The sequence below is a fragment of the Elaeis guineensis genome, chromosome 5 (genome assembly GCF_000442705.2).
Source record: "Elaeis guineensis isolate ETL-2024a chromosome 5, EG11, whole genome shotgun sequence".
Lineage (NCBI taxonomy): Eukaryota > Viridiplantae > Streptophyta > Magnoliopsida > Arecales > Arecaceae > Elaeis > Elaeis guineensis.
The window spans coordinates 86053244-86073486 of record NC_025997.2 but is presented as its reverse complement, the minus strand read 5'-3'; positions in this window follow the sequence as shown (position 1 = coordinate 86073486).

Genomic DNA, 20243 nt, shown 5'->3' with positions numbered 1-20243 from the left:
CATGCAGCAAAAAATAATTTTTAAAAATTTTAAAATCAAATAAATCAATAGTTTTATCAAATAAAACTATCGAGTCAAACCCAAAACCTTAGAATCACATTGCCGATCACGATCAAAATAAATTCAAGCATACAAAGAGATAGAATATTATACTTTAACCAATCTGAAAAAGTGGCATGTTGGTGTCCTCCACAAGATCTCAAGGTAGAAGTCCTCCAACAGTGATCCACATGGAAGTTGGCCAAAGTTCTTCCCAATCGGTGCACTGCCGCAGCCTTGTTTTCTCAAGAATTTTGTCAGCTTCAAACTTGCATCACGATCACGCCAAAGCCCAGTTGCTTTTGATCTTGCCATCAAAATGACACTAGAAAGATGTTACACAATCTAAGATTTGATTTTTGACTCCAACACATGAAAAAATCAAATCCTAGGATACTCAAGCAATACTTGCTGAAAATCTCACCACTCTTGTAGCAACTTTTGCCACTCAAAATTCTTTCTTTTTTTTTCAAATTTTTTCTAAATTTTTTTTTATGTTTACCATATCCCTTCTTTCTGATTTTACTTAAAAATCTCAACAAGAAACTATTTGGGGTGTCCCCTATAAATAGGGGACTAGGGGACGTCACATGGGATGAAGGGGTGCCAACCTTTGGTGCTCTAACTTCCCACATGCCAAATAAATTCGTTGAGTGAATTTTTGATGATCTAGATACTTAGACTAGAAGGATTCTTAGTCTTCTACATGCCATAAAAACTTTAATAAATTTTGGCATCAAAACATAAGATTTTTGATCAAAAATTTAAGGCAACACGTATTAGTTAAGAGCCTTCATTAAGAAGGACTCTCCACTTCACATGCCATAAAGGGGTGGGCGATATTTATTTTTTTCCATGACTTTTAATGAGTGTAGAGGAGTCCTTCTCCACTTGAAACTGATTCAAGTTGGATAAGGATCCAATTTAAATTGACCCAATCCTATTAAGTCAAAGCCAACTGGTCTAGGTTAGCTCAAACACTTTGATCTAAACCAATTTGGGAACTTGGGTTAATACAATATGCTAGCATATCAAATTAACCTATAAAATTTATATTAAACTCTAATTAGATTAGGCCAAGGTCAAATCTCAAAGCATGTGACCCATTGAGTTTCAAATCTAGATAGCAGTGGACCAAGACTTTTGACGTAATCCTAATCCGATGAGATTAAGTCACTCGAAGAGTCCCAATCAACTTGGACTCTTCTAAATTGACTCCAGAATTAAACTCTTTTAATTCTGATGAATCTATAAGTCAAGATTGATATCTAGCAATATGTCATGACTATCTGAAAGATTTAAAATTTTGGTAAAATTTTACTAAAATATCCTTTAGTGGCAAGTTCCCATATAATTCAATCCTTCAGTCAAACAACATCCCAAATGAGCTGTGGGCATGAAAATATGTCAAACCCAATCACTTATTATTATGTATCTTGATCTGAAGATAATGATTCAGTTGATGATATATTAAAAAATTTTTTCTAATTATCATCCTGTTTTGGCTAAAGACTTCTAGAATCACCATCCTATGAGATCACATAGAATGTTCGCTCCCCTTATTAGGAGTGACTGATCCCTTATTGATCACTTACAGCTTCCATGCACACTTCATCATATCCAGAACACCCCACATAAGGATCAAAAAATTAAGTTAGGTAGTGAACCAAAATATGGATCCATGTACATAAGGTACCAGGTGATCTTAGGTCAAAGGATTACTTACACAACTTCCATTAGAGAAACATCAGTTGATATATAAATAAGATTCCATCTGATTATTCTCTCGTAGGTCAATCTAGTAAACTCATTCTTTAATGAGCACTCATATCTTTGTATTAGTGTCATCACACAAATGATTGTGAGATCAACCATCCTCATTTCTGAGCATACATAGGACATGTCAGTCTTATCGATATCATTGATCTCTAGCTCAATGTACCAATGACTAAGAATATTTTAGATCAGAACTATTGAAGATTTATGTCTCACTGGCATGATCTCATCATGGCCTTAAAACTATTGCTCGGACCTATGAGGTTCATTATAATCTTAAAAATAATAAGATGCAGCATATAATGAATCAAAAATATCTATTTAATTGATATAAATATCAATTTACATGAGTTTGGAAGATAAATTACAATAAACATCCTATCGCATCATATATGTGATTGGCTTGTAGGGCATTATTCTTTCAATCTCTCACTTACACTTAAAGTCAATCGCCCCTATACTTGATACCCATGCTATCAAAATGGTGGTCAAACTACTGCATTGACAAAGCCTTAGTGAACGGATCCGCTATATTATTCTTGATATCAACTCGTTCTATGATCACATTGCGTCTTTCGATAATCTTCCGAATGAAGTGGAACCGTCAGAGGATGTGCTTGGATTTATGGTGAGACCTTGGTTCTTTGGCTTGAGCAACTACCCTAGTATTACACAATAAAGGAGCACTAGTTGTTCAATATCCAGAACGATACCCAACTTTGTAATGAATTTTTTTATTCAGACAGCCTCTTTAGCAGCCTCACTTGCAACAATATACTCAGCCTCAGTGATCGAGTCAGCAATAGTTTGCTATTTGAAAATTTTTCAACTTATTACACCACCATACAGAGTGAACACATACTCAGATATCGACTTGTTATCATTCGGATCAGATTAGAAACTAGAATCAATATAACCTTTCAGTTTTAAATCAGAACCATCATATATCAAAAAAATATCTCATCCTTCTCAAGTACTTGAGTATATTTTTCATAACTTTTTAATGATCCTCCTCAGGATCAGTCTGAAATCTACTTACAATACCCAAAATATAAGCAACATCAGGCCTGGTACATAACATAGCATACATTATTGATCCTACAGCTGAAGCATAAGGAATAGAACTCATTCTATTTCTCTCTTCAGGTGTCTTAAGAGACATCTTCTTAGAGAGTTGTATGCCATGATCTATGGGCAAGTAACCTCTTTTACTTCTCTCCATGTTGAACCTCTTCAACACAAGATCAATGTACCTAGACTGGGACAAGCCTAGCCTCCTATTCGATCCATCCCTATAGATCTTAATACCAAGTATATAGGATGCCTCACCCAAGTCTTTCATAAAAAACTTTTGTGATAGCCAAGTCTTGATCGATTGCAACATCGGGTTATCATTCTCAATGAGCAGTATGTCGTCCACATACAAGATCAAGAAGACAATAGCACTCCCACTATTCTTTTTGTACACACAAGATTCATCCATATTTTGATAAAGTCAAACGATTTGACTGTCTCATCAAAATGGATGTTCCAGCTCCTCAATGCCTGCTTTAATCCATGTATGGATCTATTCAGCTTGCATACCTGATTTGCTCTCTCACTTGAGATAAATCCCTTTGACTGAGTTATATAGACTTCTTCCTTAAGATTTTCATTGAGGAAGACAGTCTTGACATCCATCTATCAGATCTCATAGTCATAGTATGCTGCAATAGCAAGCATTATCCGAATAGACTTGAGTATGGCTACCGACGAAAAAGTTTCTTCATAATCAACACTATATTTTTGCCTAAAACCTTTAGCCACAAGCCTGGCCTTATAGGTCTCTACTTGGCCATCTGCTCTAATCTTTTTTTTGAAGACCCATTTGCAGTCTATTGGGATCACATTCTCAAGTGCATCAACCAAAGTCCATACTTGGTTGACATATATGGAGTCCATTTCGGATTTCATGGTATTTAGCCACTTGTCAGAGTCACTACTCATGACAGCTTTCGAATAGGTTGTAGGTTCAACATTCTCAATGATGTGGGTTGTATTGTCATTCTCAATGATAAATCCACACTTGAGTGGTACACTACGCACTCTATTTGACCTTCGAAGAGGAGGTGTGTATAATGGCTGTGCCTCAACAATAGGCACAACCGGTTGAGAACTATTTGATGAATCCTGGTTGGGTTGTAGGTTTTAAACTTTCTCCAGTTCAACAGGCCTCCCACTGCCTCCTTGGATAAAATTCTTTCTCCAAGAAAAAGGCATGCCTACCAACAAACACCTTTTATAAAAGTAGTATCCTATACTCTCCTTGGGATAACCTATAAATCTATATTTTTCTGATCTAGCATCCAGCTTATGTCTATCAATATTTTTTACATAAGCTGGACAAACCCCAAATCTTAAGATACTTAAGATTGAACTTTTTTCTTTCCATATTTCATATGGAGTACTAGAAACAGATTGCGAAGGCACGTTATTTAAGATATATGTTGCAGCCTCGAGAGTGTATCTCCAAAAGGATATCAGAAGATCTGTGAAATGCATCATGGACCGCACTATATCTAATAAGGTGCGATTCCTCCTTTCCATAATTTTATTTAATTATGGAGTATAAGAAGGTGTCCATTGAGAGAGTATTCCATTTAGTTTTAAATAATCAAAGAACTCACTGGATAAGTATTCTCCTCTTCGATCTGATTGAAGAATTTTAATATTTTTACCAGTTTGTTTCTTGACCATTTTTTGATACTCTTTAAATTTATCAAGGCTTCAGATTTGTATTTCATTAAATATACATATCCAAATCTAGACTTATCATCAGTAAATATGATGAAGTAAGAGTATCCACATCTGGCTTGAGTTGATATCAATATGTATAAGGTCTAATAAGTCACTCACCCTTTCTCTATATCTAGTAAATGGAGTCTTGATCATTTTTTCTATGAGGCAAGATTCACAAGTTTCATATGATTCATAATCATAAGGATCAAAGAAATTATCTTTGTATAACTTGTTAATCCTTAACTCATTTATATAGCCAAGTCGGCAGTGCCTGAGGTATATGACATTCACATCCTCTCTTTTTTTTTCTTCATATTTTCAACATGAAGTACATTATCATTAAGTGAAAAAAATATAAGACCATTATCAATAAAAGCACTTCCATAACATTCATTAGAAAAGTAAATAGAATAATTATTGTTCTTTGCAATTATTTTAAAATCTTATTTCAATAACAATGGTACAGAAATAATATTTCTAACAATATCAGAAAAATAATAACAGATCTTCAGTTTTAAAATTTTATTGGAAGGCAACTTCAAAATCTTGGTTCCTCGATTTCGACCTGAATGGACTCTCTACTAGCACCGAATAGCTCGAAGTCATCTTTATTCAGATTTCTTACTTCCTGTAGACCCTGCAATGATTTATAAAAGTATGAGCCACAGACGGTATCCAATATCCAAGAATCTAAAAATGAAGTACTTAATGATAAATTAATTTGTATCATATACAAATCTTTAGCAACATTTGCTGTTTTCATGGTTGCAAGGTACTCCTTGCAATTTCTCTTCCAGTGGCCCTCCTTACCACAGTGATAACAAGTACCTTTGGTGGAGACCTTCTTCACCTTCTTCTTGGAGATGCTAGCCTTAGTGTTCATCTTTTTCTTAGATCCCTTCTTTGCCTTCTTCTTGTTGATCTTATCAACATGAAGGACCTGAGCCTTTTCACCCTTAAAATGGCTCTCTACTCTTTTTAACATATTCAGTAGCTCAAACAGGCTGATATTCAGTTTGTTCATGTAATAATTAATAACAAACTGAGAAAAAGAGTCAAGAAGAGACTGCAGGATCAAATTTTGGCTTAGTTCACCGTCCATGGAAAAACTCAACTATCCCAAATGAGTAATCAAATCAATCATCTTTAGGACATGTATTTGCACAGAGGTGCCTTCAGTCATACAGGCATGAAACAATTGCTTTGATATCTTATATCAAGCAGTTTGACTTTGTTCCCCATATAGCTCCTTAAGATTAAGAAAAATAAAGGGAACATCCATATTCTCATGCTGCCTCTGGAGCTCATTGCTCATAGAGGCAAGCATGATGCATTTGATAGTCACACTGTCATCTTTCCACATCTTATATGTAGCCATATCCTCCTCGAAAGCATTTTCTCTAAGAGAATCTGGAGCAGGTGTATCCAGAATGTAGGTGACTTTCTTCTGAGTGAGAATAATTCTCAAGTTCCTTAACCAGTCGACATAGTTAGGTCCAGTCAACTTGTTTGCATCTAAGATACCTCTAAGTGAAAGTGAAGATGCCATAAGTGTTGTTAATTTATAACAACAAGAACATAATATAAGTAGACAACTCATGATGACATGCATAACTAGATTAAGATTTTTATCTAATTGTGTCTTCCACTATTTTATCGAACTTTATAGCTCTCAAATATGAAAATCGAGAAACATTCTAATGTTTCTTAGTGGGGTTGAGATCTTTATTCCTCATAAATACCTTGTGGATAGCACAATAAGCATTCATGAGTTTAAGAGTAGGTAACTCTTTACCAATTATACCTTTATAATTTTCAACATCTTTCATTCTGACCTCTAGATCACATATAGTCTTGTGGATAGCACAACAAACTATAGTATTCTAGTTAAGTTGACCTTTCAGTCCTATATGGTCATACTTAAACAATGCTGCCTTTGTGGATGGCACAATAAAGCAATACTATTCAAATATACCATAAGCATCAATATGCACTTGATCAACATCATGTCAATTTCTATAGTAATCTTTATGAATAGGACAACAAGCTCACTAAAATCTTGACATACTCTATCGATCAAGTTTGAAGGAAGGCCCTTGTAATGTCTACATCACTAATCAATCTAAGTTCAAAAATCAATAAGTCAAATTGGCCAGGTAAGTAGGTAGAAGGCTCCCGTAGCTTTTCTAGACACCAGCAGAGTTGGCTAGGCCAACATACGGACCTAATTAAAAAATCACCATTGATATTTTTCTCGACACTAATTGATCTTAAGAATTTGACTTTTGATTTAAAAGTGAATCCCGACATTACAACTTAATATAATTTTTATGAGAGACTTTAAACTGATCTCGGCACATCCTAACTATAACTACATAAAATATACTTTACATATTATGTAATACTTCTACAATTCATAATTACAATCATATAATCATGTCAAAATCATATAAGGGTGCATTTGAGATCAAAACATATGATAAGCATGTCGAAGAAATATAGCAAATCCTAAACACATTAGGCATGCAAAACACCCTTAACCATACATCGATATAAGCATCATGCTACCATGATAATATAAATTTTAAAATTATCATAAATTTATAATTTAATAATTAAAATTTAACATCATGGTATATATAAAGTCAAAAATATTTTTTTGAGTTTAAAGACCGATGCTAAAAATAATGCAACATATTTGGCAGGATATATGATCAATAACAATTCTATGCACTACTATTGTACTTGTTTGATCGAAATAGACAAAGATGGCTCTGATACCACTATTGAGTTTCAGCCACACAGTGAAAAATAATTTTTAAAAATTTTAAAATCAAACAAGTCAATAGTTTTATCAAATAAAACTATCGAGCTAAACCCAAAATCTTAGAATCACATTGTCGATCATGATCAAAATAAATTCAAACATACAAAGAGATAGAATATTATACTTTAACCAATATGAAAAAGTGGCATGTTGGTGTCCTCCACAGGACCCTAAGGTAGAAGTCCTCCAATGGTGATCCACATGAAAGTTGGCCAAAGTCCTTCCCAATCGATACGTTCCTGCAGCCTTGTCTTCTTAAGAACATTGCCGGCTTCGAACTTGCATCACGATCGCACCAAAGCTTAGTTGCTTTTGATCTTGCCACTAGAATGACATCAGGAAGATACTCTTCAGATTTCACACAACTTAAGATTTAATTTTTGGCTCCAACACATGGATGGATAATACATGCCATGCTGTGTACCAGGCCTGATGTGGCTTATACCTTAGGCATTGTAAGTAGATTTCAGGAAGATCTAGAAGAGGATCATGAAAAAGCTATAAAAAATATACTCAAATACCTAAGAAGGACTAGAGATATTTTTCTTATATGTAGAGGATCTGATTTGAAACTAAAAGGTTATACTGACTCTAATTTTCAATCTGATCCGGATGATAGTAAATCTATATCTGGATATGTGTTCACTCTATATGATGGAGCAGTAAATTGAAAGAATTTCAAATAGCAAACTATTGCTGACTCAGTCACATAGAAAGAATACATTGCTGCTAGTGAGGCTGCTAAGAAGGCCGTCTGGATGAAAAAGTTCATCTCAGAATTGGGTGTAGTTTTGAAAATTGAACAACCAGTGCCACTTTATTGTGCTAATACTAGAGCAGTTGCTCAAGCCAAGGAATTGAGGTCTCATCATAAATCCAAGCACATCCTAAGGAGATTCCACCTCATTCGAAAGATGGTCGAAAGATGCGATGTGATCGTGGAGCAAGCTGACACCAAGAATAATATAGTGGATCCGTTCACTAAGACCTTATCATTGCAGCAGTTTGACCGCCTCCTAAATTGTATGGGCATCAAGTATAGAGATGATTGGCCTTAGCGTAAGTGGGAGATTGAAAGAATTATGCCCTACAAGCCAATCACATATAGGATGCTGTTGGTGCAAAATTCCACTGAAGTCGGAGTTGCTGGAGTTGAGATGACCGCGGCCACCGTCGGGACCTGCAAGGGAAGTCTAAATCGGAGTTGGAGGTGCTCCGGCAAGACCCTCCGATGCTCAAGTCAGTACTCTGCTTCAACAGAAATGGAGTGCTCGAGTGAGAATTTTAGTAGAGTTTTGAGATAGAGTTTAGAGCTTAGAGAAGAACGTATCTAGAGGTCCCTTTTTATAGACAGAGAGCATAACTGATTGATAGTGACGTCTATAACCACCTGGTAGTGGGCCGTTCGTGGCTGCGCAGAGTTTGTTGCGGAGAGTAGTGGCGTCAGGGGCCGTTCAGGGCCACGTGGAGTTTGTTACGGAGAGTGGAGTGATGTCCATTGTCGTGACTTGCCAGAGAGTGGTAGAGCTCGGAGAGTGGAGTGGTGTCCATTGTCATGACTTGCTAGAGAGTGGTGGAACCATGTGAAATCTGTTACAGAGAGTGGAGTAGGGTAGTGGCCATTGTCATGACTTGCCAGAGAGTGGTGGAACCATGTGGAATCTGTTGCAGAGAGTGGAGTAGGGTAGTGGCCATTGTCATGACTTGCCAGAGAGTTTGGATCTGTCAGCTGGAGCTCGACTGGGATGTCTCATGGAGCAGAATGGCTCTTTATCCCGTCGATCTAGGAGAAGCTCAGATATTTTCAAGGTTACTGACGAGTCTATTGTTGTCGGATGCCTCGGGTGCTAATGCTACAGGCGGGAGTCATCTGCGGTAGAAGCTCAGATGAAAACTTTCTGTTGGTGAAGTCCGGTAGGAGTCTGATTGCTAGAGAAGTCCGTTTGGGATTTGCCTGATGTGGAAGCTCATCTGGAGATTATCCATTGGAGAAGTCCGATTTCATGGGGAATCTGGCAGAGGGTCGGTCGGTGGTGGACTTCGGATGGCGTTGGGGAGGTTCGTCCGCTGGAGGAGTCTGGGGGATCTTGTGGAAGTCTGGATGGCGTTGTTGAAATCTGGCTGATGCTATTGAAGGTTGATGGCTGGGGAGGTTCGACAGATACCGAAGGCAATCGGTCGTTATAGAAATCCAGCTGCTAGAGCCCGTCTATTGTAGAAGCTCATCTGGAATCCATCCACTATGGAAGTTCGGACGGAGTCTGGTTCTTGCAGAGGGCTGAAAGGAGGCCGCTTATTGTAGAAGCTCGGATGAGGATCGGTTGTCATGGAAGCTCGGAGTAGTATCCTGGCTAGTGGAGCCTATCCCGTTGTAGAAGCTCGTCCGAAATCCATCCACTATGGAGAAGCTCGGCTAAAGTAGTAGATATCCAGAGTAGACCGCCTGTAGTAGGAGTTCGGCTCTCGCAGGAGCTCGGTTGGAATTCGAAAGGCGGTCGACCATCATAGAAACTTGGATGGAGTCTGATTACTATAGAAATCTCATTATCAGAGAAGCTCGGATATTGACAAAGTTCGAAAGAAGTTTGGAATAGGGTCGTCTGCGGCCGGAAGAAGTCCGAAAGGAATTCGGAGAATAGTTGATCACTGTAGAAGGTCGGCTGATAGTGAGGCCCAGAGAGCCTTTGGAGCGGCCCGGTAGATGAATAGAGAAGCTCATTGTTGGAGAAGTCCGGACGGTCGAGGGGGTTCAGAGAGACGCCACACAAGGTCAGAAGCCGAAAAAGTCCTGGAAGGGTCGGTCTTTTACAAACTTTGGCTGGGGGTATTTTATATCCAACAGATACGATGAGATATTTTTCTATATTTTATCTTTCAAACTCATGTACTTAATATTGTTAATTAATAAAATAGATATTTTGATTCATTATATGCTACATCTTATTATTATTTTAAGATTATAATGAATCCCATAGGTCTGAACAATGGTTTTAGGGTCATGATGAGATCATGCCAGTGAGACCTAAATCTTTGATAGTCTTGATCTAAAATATTTTCAATCATTGGTTCATTGAGTCAGAGATCAATGATTCTGATGAGACTGACACATCTTATGTATGCTCACTGGTGAGGATGGTTAATCTCACAACCATTTGTGTGATGATACTAACACAAAGATGTGGGTATTCATTAGAGAATGAGTTCACTGAATTGACCTATGAGAGAACATCTGATGGAGTCTTATTTATATGTCAGCTGATTGTCCTCTAGTGAGAGTTGTGCAAGTGATCCTTTGATCTGAAATCATCATGGTACTTTATATACATGAATCTATATTTTGGTTCACTTTCTAACTTGATTTTCTGATCCTTGTGTGGGGTGTTCTGGATGTGGTAAAGTATGCATGGAGATTGTGAGTGATCAATAAGGGATTGATCACTCCTAATAAGGAGAGTAAATATCCTATGTGATCTCATAGGTTGATGATTCTGAAAGTCTTTGGCCAAAGCAGGATGATAATTAGAAAAAAGTTTCTAATATATCATCAACTGAATCATCACCTTCTGATCGAGATATATTTAGATAAGTAATTGGGCTCGACATGATTCTATGCCCATAGCTTATCTGAGGTGTTATTTGACTGAAGGATTGAATTGCATGATAACTTGCCACTGAAGGATATTTTGATAATTTTTATCAAATTTCATCTCTTTCGGATAGTCATGACATGTTGCTAGACGTCAATCTTGACTTGTAGACTCATAAGAATTAAAAAAATTTAATTCGAGAGTTAATTGGGAAGAGTCCTAGTTAATTAGGGCACTTGGACGGACCTAGTCTAATCGGATTAGGATTTGGTCAAGAGCTTGAGTCCACTACTGACTAGATTTAGAACCTAATGGGTCACACACTTTAGACTTTGATCTTAGTTTGATTTAATTAGAATTTATTATAAATTCTAGGGGTTAATTTGATATGGTAGCATATTGTATTAACCCAAGTTCCTAATTAGGTTAAGTTCAAAGTGTTTGAGCTAAACCAAACTTGTTGCCTTTGACCTGATTGGATTAGGTCTATTTTAATTGGATTCCTACCTAACTTGAAAGTGTTTCAAGTGTGGAAGGACTCCTCCATGCCACCTAGTGTCCATGCCAAAAATAAATGCCGCCCACTCCTTTTGTGCACTAAGGAAGATGGAGAGTCTTTCTTCTTTAAGTCACTTGATATCTCTTTGATTTCCACCAGTTTTCCTTTAATGTCACATGCTAAAATTAAATCAAAAAATTATGGGGTGCAGAAGAGGAAGAGTCCTTTTGTATGAAGCCTCTTCTACACCACTTAATTCATCAAAAAATTTATTTCTTCGCATGAAGAAGTGGAGTGCCAAGTGTTGGCACCCCTTGGGTCTCCTTGCCACCTTTTCATTCCCTATTTAAATAGGGCATCCCTTATGGTATAAAGGCTGAGAATTGGTGCAAAATTAGAGGATTAGATGTGTGATAATAGAGAAAAATGTTTGAAAAAAATCAGAAAGAAAAGATAAGAAAAAGAGTGGAAAAAAAATAGAAAGAAGAGAGGTGAGACAAAAGGCAAGTGTGGTGTGCTTGTCCTAGGGTTTGATTTTTTCATATGTTGGAGTACAAAATCAAATCCTAGATTATGAGATTTTTAGAGAGAATTCCCTTGGCATTATCCTAATAGAGGAATCAAAGGCAAAAGTATATTGGTGCGATCGTTCTTTGAGAAGGAAGTCAGTAGTGTTCTTGTGAAGAAAAGGCTGCAGTGGTGCACGGTTGGGAAGGACCTTGATCATCTTCTATGTGGATCACCATTGAAGAACTTCTACTTTGGAGTTTCATGGAGATCACCTTCTTACTATATTACTCATTTTAGCAAGTATAAGTTTCTAACTCTTCGCATGCTTGATTTTGGTTTGTTCGATATCTATAAGGTGATCTAGGATTTGAATTCTGATTGGATAGTTTTAATTGTTAAAGCTTTCAATATATATGTTAAAATTTTTTAAAATCTATATTCTATTGTATGATCAAAATCCAATAAAAATTTGGATCAAGTTTAATTGAATGGGATTCAATTAGGTCAAATCCAATTAGGTTATAGGATGACCTAATCACTAAGGGAGATTAGGCCCTGATTTGATCAGGACTTGGACCCAATTAATTTTTAACTGAGTTAGGATCAAGTTAGATTGGGTTCAATTACTTCTAACCAGATAAATTTTTATTGGATCAAACTTGATTTGAATTTGAAATCAACTTGAATTTTGAATTCAAGTTTGAATTCAAATTTCAAGTGATAAACTCCCTTGCGCCACCTTCTCTTCTTCATGGCAATTCTCATCGCACAAAGCCTATTTGTGCATGAAAAAACCCCCAAAAAACCTTCTCTTAGTCATCCATCATAGATAAGGAATGATTTGGTTTAAATTTAAAAGGATTTTGAATTTAAATGAACCATTATCTTATCTTATCAACCCTTGCTGGCAAACTTGTGAAGAGCTTCTTTTGTGTGACAAAAAGAAATGTTCTTGGTTCTTTTCCCATGCTAATTACTAATGTTCAGCCTTTTTTTTGGAATAGGAATAGTTGAGGATTGGTTTGGTTGAGATTGAATTCAAAATGTTTTTGAATTCAAACTCGAACAAGTCTTGATCCTATCCAATCCTCTAGTTCGGCAACCATAAAAGATTTATGATTTTTGTGCGTCGATGAAAGATCTGATTTTTTCACCATGAGACACCAAAAAGAAAGAGGGGATGAACCTTGGTTTGGGGTGTGAGGATCTGGGGTGGGAGGCCAAGTTGTTGGCGTATGAGTTTATAGGAGATCGTCTCCTCTTGGGTGAGAGTTCTAGCCCTAAGCATTAGGATTTTTGGGAGAGAGAAATCAGATCAGAGAAAAAGTGTTTCTCTGATTTTATTTTCTACCACATACATCCCCCATTCATCCATCTTCGACATCGAAAGGATATGAGTTGATCGAAGGAGTTCAGATCAGCAGTCCAAAAGCCTTCTACACAAGCTAGCATTCCTAGGAAGGTTGATCGGTGTTCGAGGGCTTCATGTGGACTTACGATAGAGGTCGGACATCCTGTGCGGCTGCACAACATCAAGTGAGATCTCAGATCCACATGATCAGTAGCGGTGTTCATCAACCCAATAAAAAGTAATGAGTTCTAAACTCATTAGATCAGACTAGATTAGATCTAACGATTAGATCTGATTTAGGGCATCGATGTGATCGATGCAAGTTTTCATTAATTTTATATTTTAATTATATATTTAATCATATTATAGATCTTGACATGATAGTTTAGATTAGATCTTGTGCATCTAATGTAGATTACATAGTTTAATCTATCATGTTCCGTTGAAAAATTTTAAAATTGCATGCATAGAACTATCAATTTTTCCTTCACTTGCACCCTATTGGGGTCACACCCTCAGGCGCATTAACCAAGGTCCCACTTGATTGTTGTACATAGAGTCTATTTCAGATTTCATGACTTTCAGTCATCTGTCTAAATCTTTATTCATGACAGCTTTCGAATAGATCAGAAGATTATCATCATGAATGATATTGATTATATTGCCATTCTCAATGACAAAACCATATCTCAGAGTATTTGACGCACTCTATTTGACCTTCAGAGAAGAGATGTGCATTGTGGATGTACTTCATCCTTGGATACTTCTGGTTGAAAATCTTCTTGTGATCCAACCATAGGTATTTCTAGATTAGTTTGTAGGTCTTGAAATTTTTCAAGTTCAATATTCCTCCCACTGCCTCCTTTTTGGATGAATTCATTTTCTAAGAAAGTGGCGTGCCTACTAACAAATACCTTTTATTCAGTAGAGTGGTAGAAGTAGTTACTATTAGTTTTCTTAGGATATCCTATAAACCTATAGTTTTCTGATCTAACACTTAGCTTATGTCCAAAGATATTTCTGACATAAGCAGGATAGCCTCAAATTTTAAGATGTTTAAGATTAGACTTTCTTTCCTTCTATATCTCATATGGAGTACTAGCAAAAGACTTTGAAGGCATCCTATTCAATATATATGCGGTAGTCTCTAGGGCATATCCCCAAAATGATATTGTAAGATCTGTGAAGCACATCATGGATCATACCAAATCCATCAAAGTACAATTTTTCTTTTTTGCTACACTATTTAGCTGTGCTATATAAAGAGGGGTCCATTCAGAGAGAATACATTTATTCTTAAGATGATCAAGAAATTCATTGGACAAAGTATTCTCTTCCTCGATCAGATTGAAGAATCTTGATACTTTTTTAGTTTGTTTCTCGACCATACTTTGATACTCCTTAAACTTTTCAAAAGCTTTGATGTAGGGTTTCAGAGTGGGCATGCACAGTGGAAACATAATGGATTTCAAAATTTTAATAAAGAAATCTTAAATATTAAACCCTTAAACCAGTATCTCCTTGATGATTAACAATCATATATAACATAAATTCAAGATTAAATTTAAGTTATAGAAGAATACCTGCAGCGCTTAATCCAAATTTCGGCAGAACCTCCACCAGGCGCCCAAGTGTTCGCCCTCCAACGGTGATCCACACAGGGCTATGATCAGGACACCAACTCTTTGAGATGATTCCTCCTCCAAAATTCTCACTCTGAAAATTTTCTTGAACATCAAGACCTCAGGACGCTCTTCCTCTTCTCCTAGCCTTCCTATCCCTACCTTTCTTCTCTCCTTGTCTTCCTTAATTCTCTTCCTAGACTCTTGTCCTAAAATTGGATTTGTCCTTTCTATTTTTGGACTTGTCCTAACAAGAGAAGGAAGAGACTAATTGGACAATAGGGAGAGGATGTTAGAAAGAAAGGAGGAATTGGAAATCTGAATGAATCCAATCCCCCGGTGCACCCCCCTTTAAATACTTAGCGATGGGTTGCCTTCGGGAATTTTTCGCGCCCCTTCCACGTGCCATCTCGCATCCATCAGAAAATCTCACACCTCCTGATGAATTCTCATGTCTATCTAGAAGTTTTTGATACATGGTAATCATCGAAAAAAAATCCAAGAGATGCTTCATGCAGAAGGACTCTTCGGAACATTTTTCTCGATGATTCTCCGATGAGTCACGCAGCTTCGCATGGCATAATTTTTTTTCACCACCCATCAATGTAATTTTGTCCATCCAATGGCCAAAAATTAAGGTGCTAACATGAGAATATCATGGAAAAAAATTCAGATTAAAAAGTGGCATGACAAATGGGTTAGAGTCCTTCAAAAGTTGGACTCTTGGTCAGGTGCATGGATCAGGCTGACAGGATTTCCAACTTCAACGAATTTCTACGATTAAACCAGAAGGAATTTTAACTTCAAAAAAATTATTGACGATCAAAATAAAGTTGAAAATCATTTAAAAATTTATTTCATCATGGAACATAGGATAAGCTCGAGGATGAGGCGTCCCATCTCATGGGATGCGAAAACAGTTTCTGCACACAAAAACTGCACCCACGCACAAGAAAAATTCTTGACTCGTTGAGAATTGGTTTCCTGGCTCTAAATTTTTAGTAAATGCAGAAAAGGGCTGAACCAACTCAAATCCAAAATTTATTTGAATTAATTTAGCTTTAATTAGCCCAATCTGGAATCAATTTTAAACCCGATTCGAAACAAGGAGCTAGTTTTTTGCAACATGTGCTAGCATGTCAATTTTGCAAACATGATCTAATCTAATTAGACCCCTGATCAATACCCTTTGTGTGTGACCCATTGGGTTCCACATCTAGCTAGCAATAAGTCTGAGTTCAAGTCGATTTGATTTGATTAGAATTTAATCTAACCGATCTAGATCCAATCGAGCTAATTCGATTTCAGCAATTAGAACTCTTTCTAATTGGTGATTGAATTAAACTCTTTAATTCGATCAAACCCATAAGACAAGATTGACGTCTAGCAACGTATCATATCTACCTAGAAGATATGAAATTTTTGATAGAAATACCAAAAATACCCTTCAGTGGAAAGTTATCGTGCAATTTGATCCTGCGATCTCCCTGCACCCCGAATATGACTCTGGATATGGAATGATGTCAAATCCAATATCATACTCATATTTCTCTCAATCTTATATGATGATTCAATTAATAAAATATTAAAAACTCTTTCTAATTTTTATTTTGCTTTGATCAAAGGCTTCCTGAATCATCAATCGATCAGAACAAGTAGGATGCGATTTCCTCTTACCAGGAGTGATCGATTTCATGTTGACCTACTCACAACCTCCATACACATTCTACCATATCTAGAACACCCCGTACATGACTAAGTCATGAATGAGTATGAACCAAAAAATATGGATTCATGTATACAAGGTTCTATGGTAGTCTCAGATCAAAGGATTACATGCACAACTCCCACTATAAGAAAACATCTCTTGATAGGTAAGTAAATTCCATAAGATGTTTCTTAAGTCGGATCAATTCAGTGAACTCATTCTCTAATGAGCATCCACTTCTTTGTATTAGTGTCTAACACAAGTGGCATATGAGATCTGCCACCCTCTCCATCGAGCATACATAGAAAGTGCTAATCTATCCGGAACATTGATCTCCTACTCAGTTCTCCTATGACTAAGAATATTCTAAATCAGGATTTTTAGGATTTTAGGTCTCATAGGTATGATCTCATCATAACCCTAAACCCATTTTCTTGATTTATGGAGTTCATCATAATCATTACTAAAGTAAGATGCAACATATGATGAAAATGCCTTTTATTATTTAAAGAGTCAATACATAAGTCTGAAAGATTACAAGAAAAACCCATCAAAATACAAATTTCGATTGGCTTGTAGGGCATATTCCTTTCATTTGAATTTATATTTCATGAGATACACATATCTGAATCTTGATAGATCATCCATAAAGGTGATAAAATAGGAGTATCCTCCTCTAGCCTGAGTTGTCATTAACTTACATATATCTGAATATACTAGGGCTAACAGTTTCTTTGTCCTCTCTCCATGTCTAGAGAATGGAGTCTTGGTCATCTTATTCATGAGATAAAATTTATAAGTTTCCAATGATTCATAATTATACAGGTCAAAAAATTCTTCTTTGTATAACTTATTTATTCTTGACTCACTAATATGACTAAGACGGCAATGCCAGAGATATGTGATATTCATATCTTCTCTCTTTTTTTTCATATTTCTATCAGTATGAAAAATATTTTCATTGAGTGCTAGAATTAAAAGATTATTATCAATATATTCACTGCCATAATATTCATAAGAAAATTGAATGGAGGAACCATTGCCTATTAACTTTATTTCATAATCTTATTTAATAACAAAGATACAAAAATAATATTTCTAATGATCTTAGGCATGTAATAATAGTCTTTTAATTCCAACATCTTTCTAAAGATAAATTGAGTATACAGGTTACCATAGCCTCTGCGCTAATGGACTCCCCACTCACGTTGAAATGCTTGAGGTCACCACTTTTCAGCCTTCTAATATTTTGTAGTCACTGCAAAGAATTACGAATATGCGATCCACAGGCAATATCCAATACCCAAGTATCAGAGCCTGAAGCACTCAATGAAAAGTAGGTCTGTATCATATACGCACCTTTCAGTGCATTACTTGCACTTGCAAGATAATGCTTGCTATTATTCTTTCAATGCCTTAACTTACCATAAAAACAACAAGTAATATCCATATGGACATCCTTTGCCTTATTATTATCTTTGATCGAACTAGGGTTAGAATTTTTCAGAATATCGGAGATCTTCTTTTGTGTGAATCTAATTCACAAGTCCCTCAACCAATCCACATGGTTCAAATCGGTCAATATATTTTCTACTGGAAAATCACCAGGTGCATAGCATATATGTTTAAAAAATTTTATGCAACAAAATACCAGATTAAATAATTTTAATCTATACTACATGCTTAAGATCTAATCTTAATGTCTATCCTAGGATCTATAACATGTTATGTTGCATGTATATGATCTGAAAAAAAAAAATCAGCATGCATGATCACATCATACATGCAACTATAGATCTAATCTACAATATACATCCTACATATATCAAGTATGAGTTCAGAACTCGATACCTTTATGTGGGTAGAAGATCTCCACATCTGAAAATCATGATCTTGTTGGTTGCTCGCAGCTGCACAGGATGTCTGGCCTCTACAGGTGATCCACTCGAGCCACCATGCTGATCAGCTTCTATAGGAGTGCTAGCTTGCATAGAAACTTCTGGGAGGCTGATCTATCTTCTATCTTCGGATGTTCTGAACTCTTCCAGATCTGAAGAAGAATAAGGAGGAGTTGTGGCACTAGAAGAAAGAGAGAAGAACTCTTTTTCTCTTATATTTTTCCCTCTCCCAAAATCCTAGAATAGATTTCTAGGATGCTCACCTAAGAGGAGAAAAGACTCCTCTATGCTCACACGCCAATGCTGGCCGCCCAACCCCAAGACCTCACGCCCAATACCCAACCCCAAAGATCTCTCAATGATCTAATAATCTGATGATTGTCCCATAAAAATCAGAGATTTATATAGATAAGGTGTGGAGGTGTTTGGATGAGAACAGATTTCTCATCTTCACTCGAATTCAAATCAGATTTGAATTCAATTCAATCAACCAATTGATCTAAACTCTTGATCCCTATCAAAAGTGGGTGACAAAGCTTTATGGGCATGGAGATCATCATGCCAATCTTATTTTGGCATTGGGAAAAGGGGCCAGAATCCATGGGTGGTCGGCTAGGGTGAGGAAGAGTCCAAACTATTTTAGACTCTAGGATTTCATCCAATAAGTCTCCAACCTAATCAAATTAGGTTAAACCAATTAGATCAATCTGAACCCAATCTAATTAGATTCCAAATATGATTAAATTCTAATCAAATTAGAATTTAATTAAGCTCAATTTTTGATCAAATCAGGAATCATTCACCTTAGACAATGAGATCATCTCATAACCTAATCGGTACAAACCAAATTACATCCATTCAATTAGTTCTGAATCAATTTACATTGCTTAATTAAATTAAGCTAATTAGTAATTTAATTATTAATTAGTCTTCTTATAATTCACTTCAACTTTTGCATAAGACTAATTATCAATCGAATTGATAATTAGACTCTTGAACGATTCTCAATCGTTGATTAGCCATGTGATCAGTCAGTAACTTCTTTTGAGTGTGACCCCATAGGTTTGAACATAAGCCGATAGCATAGGAATAACTTTTTAAACTAATCGATGTAACCATCTAGAAATAAGACTCAATATCTAGATAGGCTGAATGATTGTAAAGCAATATTCAAGAATCTACTGGTATATGGTTACCCTATAATTCATTCCTTTGACCCTAATGCTCAAGATGACCTAGGGTTTAACTATTTATCTTAAAATAGTCAACCACATTATATTTCATCCTTTTAAATCTATCACATGCATTACCCTAGTCAAAATTTTACTAAATTAAAATATACTGATTCATTAACTCCTACTTATTTAGAGAGGTCAATTCCTTCTTGACTCACACACTGACTATCACAAGTACTTGAGTATACCCAGAAATTTTTTATCACTGAATTAAAAATTCAGATAGTCTGACATCAAAGTACAGTGAGTTGCTTGTAAGTCACCATGGTGATCTTAGGTCAAAGAGATATTAATATCCATACCCTTTGTGAGCTACTCTTGATAGCAGAGTGCTCCACAATTGATCACATTTAATAAGATGTACTCCTACATCTCACTTGTATGCCATACCAGTATTTTCACACCTCTTGATT